The sequence below is a fragment of the Gavialis gangeticus genome, unplaced genomic scaffold (genome assembly GCF_001723915.1).
Source record: "Gavialis gangeticus isolate Ggan-Ray unplaced genomic scaffold, GavGan_comp1, whole genome shotgun sequence".
NCBI lineage: Eukaryota > Metazoa > Chordata > Crocodylia > Gavialidae > Gavialis > Gavialis gangeticus.
In genome coordinates this window covers 4400721-4406025 of record NW_017728973.1, presented here as the reverse complement: position 1 = coordinate 4406025, position 5305 = coordinate 4400721, and positions in this window count along the sequence as shown.

Below are 5305 nucleotides of genomic sequence, written 5' to 3'. Positions count from 1 at the left end.
CCCCCGTGATCCCCTGTGTTCTCCACCCCTCTCGCGGCGGCCTCCGTGCGGCAGCAGGGCCCGGCCCGCTCTCCCCCCCGGGGCCCCGGGAGAGGGGTCACTCCTCCGCCCGCAGTGGCTCACTTGTTGCCAGTGGCTGTCCCATCTCCTCCCCCCTCACCGCTGCTGCCCCGGGCTCGGCTGCCCTGGAGATGCTCCCGGCGAGCCGCAGACTGGGGCAGCAGAGGCAGTCGGGCCGAGTCCCGGGGCTGGAGCAGGCCGTGGGGCTGGTGGAGAACTGTTTCACAGTGCCCGGGTGGGCGGACAGCAGCGCTGGCAGGGCTGAAGCTGGTGCAGGGTGACGCACTTCCAGCTGTGGGAGCTTCCCTGGAGCGGCAGCCAGTAGAGGTGTATCCGGGGCAAGCTGCCAACATGGGTCCCCATGAGCTCAGCATCCAGACTTGAGGGAGCGTTTTGACGGGCACCTCTGAGGCCGGCAGACCTGGTCTCGTGGGCCTGCTCTTGCAGGCGAGAGCCCTGCATTGCCTTTTTGCCTAGCATCTTGGCTTATCACATCTGTCATGTCGTATAGGTGTTGTGGCACCACTGGCTCTGCAGGCCCTCAAAGGAAAGTGACCTCTTTCGGTGTGTGAAGTTTAATGGGAGCTGTCAGCTTGGCTCTGCGCAGGGGCTGTCAGACAGTGGCTCTGGAGAGAGTCGGGGTGATGCAGCTGACAGGCTTGGTTCCTTAAATACAAACCCTGGGGTGTTTTGCCCTTTGCTGCTTAAGGTGTGGAAATGCAGACAAAAGTAGTGAAGTTGAGTTGTTTCTTTGGCCAGAGGCAGCCTTTCTTAGCCACCCTCTCAATCACTGCGACCTGCAGACCCAGCCACTCTTTGTGCCAAGTGGCTGTGATGCGGCAGGTCTGTGCCAAAGTCTAGCATTTGGTAGAGGAGAGAGGAGTAAGGCTCCTCTACAAAGAAATCACCCCCTCTCAGCAGAGAAGGTGACTTGTTTGTAGCTAGGCCATTGTACATCAAAGTCAAGGCAAGCTGCTTTGAGCTATTCTCTCCCTTCTCTTTAACTGAATCTGGGTTTTTACTTGCTTTCATAAATGTAAGTAGGTCCTTGTTTTGCCATCGGGTAGCAGAAGCACGTGACTTTTGAATGCTCTCATTGTGCTTGGCTGCAGGGTTTTAGAGCCAGAAATAAAGCTCAGCCATTGATTTTTCTGTTCTGTCTGAAATGAGCCTTCACACATTATCCACAAAGCAATGTGTGAGGATCCTTTTGCGGTAAGTGCCAAGGTGATGGGATGTGTTCCCAGGCAGGTGTCTTGCCCTCCCTGGCTTTACTCTCCAGTGATGCTGTCATGGTTTTTGAGCTTCAAAGGCTCTGGCAGGCTTTCTGTCTCTTTCAGAGGGAAGGGAAGCATCACCTTTCCAAGTAACTAGGTTTTTTGCTGTCAAAGATGGATCTCACTTGGTGGAGAAGCAAGTCGACAAGAGCAGCCTGTCTTGGTTTTGTCATAGTAGTTACAGAATAGCACTGGCTCCCCACGCCCGTCAGCTGGCACTACTCTGGTGCATGGTGGTGACATGCAGTTTCCTTGGGTCTTAAGTGTTTTGTACAAATTAGCTGGCTTCGTCATGCTGTGTTACAGATGGGGAAATTGAGGCACAAGGGGAGTGCCTCACCCGAGGTCACACACCGATGGTGGTGTGACCAGGAATGATGTAGAGACACATTGTCTTGTTTTAAGCAGCATGGATGGTCAGGATCAGCAAGAGGGAGTCATTTTCCCTACCTTTTCACTGCAGCCTTTTTTCACCTCTTGTGGTCTGCCTCCTGTATCAGCAGAGCCAGTGCTTGGGTACCACAGCAACAGTCACCTCAGAGATTGGGGTTGTGGCCCAAGGCACTGCAGGATGCAGCTCAGTCAATAGCAGGATCTCTTATTGCTGGTCACATGAGGCCAAAATAATCCCATGGTGCATGTGCAAGGATGTGTGTGGGTATGGAGAGTTGTCTAATGGATGGAGCATGCTTACCTTAGAAGCTGCTGGCTCAGTTGAAGGAGCTGGGAGCCTCCTTGTGGCTTGGCATGTGATGCCACCTCCTGCATTTTACTTGAGGGCAATAAAATGACTTCCAACTTCTAGGCAAGAGCTGTAACGCTGACTTCTGCTGGTCTAGTGTACGAAAAGGGGTTTGATATGAGGGAGCTTCCCTGGGTCAGCCTTCTCCCTGCCAGCTCACATGTGTTGAATTCAGCCCTGGCTTGCTCAGCTGTCAAGCCCTCGCTGAGTATGACCTGCTTGTACAGTGCTCTGGCAGGAACATAAGCAGTGTTTGGTTACACCCAGTGCTGGCCTGCTCTCAAACACGAGAGGGCCCCGCCTTACCAGCCAGGCACCTTCTGCTGAAGAAAAGAGCCCTGGCTGAGAGCAGCAAGGGTTTGGACTTTGCAGGTGTGCCCACACCCCTGTGGCTTGGTGTAGGAACTGAGCGTTTTATGCTGAGTCGAAGCTGGGTTCTGCCTAGGCTGTCCTGTGTCAGTAACTGGTATGTACCTAGCTTCTGCCATTCCAGTTTGCTCCCATGGGGTTTGTGAACACGTGTCACCTCCAAAACATCAGGTCTCCTGCATCTGATGAGTTCAGTACTAGTCCTCTGACACCCAGTGTGACACCCTGATACCTCCTTTTGGGCTATGATGGCAGCAGTGAGTTAACCAGTGCCCTTGCCTGGAGGCCTGGAGATCAGCTGCCACTCCCATACACATTGACATGATGAGGGCAGTAGCTGACCTTGGTTAGTCTTGCTGGTATGGGTGCTCTGGGTGCCTATTGTGCTATAGCTGTATGGGCCACTACAATGAGTGGGCAGGGTGCATGTGTCCAATAGCACTGGGGCACCAGCAGCCAGGGTAGGTGTTAACAATGTGTCTTCAGGCCCTTTCCACCTTTTGATCACACTGAATTACAAGACCAAATCTCAAGTAAATGTCTTTCGCCTCGACAGGACAGGAAGTTTTGGCATTAGCAGCTGAGTACGGATTTGATCAGAAAGCAAACTGATTCTGACAGGGCCTGACTTTCACTCCCAGTCTCAATGCAAGGCCCTTCTTTACAGATATGTAACAGACAACAACTGCAGGGAAGGCCCTGTGACCTGATCCTTTACTCTTTAGACTCCTATGGATTACGGTAGGAGCCTTGCCTGAGTAAGGACTACAGGATTAAATCTCAACCTAGTGGACAATCCAGGGGTCCGTTTGGACTATGGACCTGCCTCTGCCAGGAAGATGTGGGTCTCATCCTGCATCTCTTCCCCATCTTGCAAGCAGTGGTGAGGAAGACAATGCTTTGCCCAGTTACAGGCATTGCAGTCGCTCAGTGGTGCAAACGGGAAGTCTGTTGCAACACACTGATCTCTCAGAGTAAAATCAGGCCTAAATATAATGATTTTATAGCTTGGGAGCGCCACACAAACATCAGGCAATGTGCATAAGCATCCCAAAATAACTCAAAGTGCTGAGGAGGCTGTCATCACTCTTGTAAATTTACTTTTAATTACTCTCTTGCTGCAGAGCAGCTTAGAGGAGGACATGTTTTTAGCCAATTAGGTCTTTAAAATCCATCCAGCACGCTGTTTCCTCACTGAACACCCCTTTCTGTGCGGTCGTTACAGCCCTGGCTCAGCTCAGGGTAAATGGATCCTGGAGGAGTCGGGCTAAGCAGTTCTTGCACTGTATTTAGAGCAGGCATTGGCACCTCTTTAAAATGGCACAAAAATGACTTACCCTCCAGGTCTCTCACCTGCCTTGTGACATCTGGTTTAGAGATCAGCCTGTCTTTCTGCTTGGCCTGTGCTTAGGAAGCCCCTTGTAATACTTGACTTGGCTTGCATGGAATGACATAGGACGCAACTTTGCCCAGACTGGAAGGGACAAGAAACTACCAGTGCAGCCACACAAGGCTATGCTTAAATATCAGCATTTCATCTCCTGGAAGCCGGTGTAACGGAAGGAATGAGAGAGAACATGCTGGCAGTTAGGACCTCTGGAAGAAAGGTAAGGGAGATGCTGAAGCTGCCAGACTTAGAAGCATAGTTAGAAAAACTCATTATAGAACCAGCAGGTCCATGCACAGATGGGAAAGATGGCAAGAGGAAGAGACTTTAGGGCAAGTCAGAAGTTAGGAGATACCTTGGAGTGCCTGCCGGAGGTGGGAGCAGGCTATGGAAATGGTGTACCTGCAGAAGAGTCAGTGGTGTTGGAGGGGTTAGCCCTATTTTTCCTTGACTTTGGAGTGCTGACAGCTGCTGTGCAAAAGTGCAGGAAGGGAAGCCAAATGCAGCCCTCTGATCGCATAAAAAAAGCGAGTGCTGCTGGCTGTTATGGCCAAGGAGTTGGGTTTCTACTGAAAGAACAGAGTGAACATTTCTCTGCCTCAGTAGGATGTAGAACTGGGTGCGTGGAGCAGCTTTTGGCTTTTACTTCCATGTGGTCCAGCAGGGCCAATGCTGTCAGTATTGCCATAATGCTTGGCAGCTCCAGCCAGGGAGCAAGGCCCCATTCAGACGGGTGCCTCTCCTGACAAATAATGAAATGAGGCTGGCAGGAACGTGGCCGGCGGCTCCTGGATTTGGATGGCACTGAAGAATCGGGAGAGCTCTGTAGGATTTGTTTGTGGAGAAGCTAATTCAAACCAGCTTGGAGAGAGACATTTGGGCCTGGAACGTGGAGTGGCTGAAGGGCAGTAACAGAGGAGGAGAAGGCGGGGGGAGCAGTTGGGAGCGGACAGCCCCAGCAGGTCCCAGCACACTTTCCAACAGAGGCTGCTGCAGATGGAGCCAGGGTTGAATGTGTGAAAACATGTGCTTTCAGTTTGCTGGTCTCTTCAGACAAAGTGTTTTCCATCTGGCATCCTAAGGCATGATGGGCCTTGCCATTGCATCTCGTGCTTGTGGCTTTTCATCAATTCTTTCTCTTCTGTTTTTTTCTTTTATTTCCCTCTTCGCTGTTGTAAACCAAACTTGTTGGGCTTGTTCTTTTCAGTGTGGGGGTAGGGGGCAGTGGAGGCTTTCCTCCTAGGGCTGTGTGAAGCTTCGGGTGGTGATTTGATTTGGAGGAGATTCGGCCTGATTTGGTGGCCGAATCTCCGAATCAGGGGACCAATTTAAAAGTATGAATAGATTCAAAGCTCTCCAAATCTTTGGCAAAGATTTGGAGAGCCTTGATGATTTGGGCAGTCCTTGGGTGGGGGGTGATCCCCACTGCCCCCCATGCTGCATGGAGGGCTCTGCATGAGCCTTCTCAAC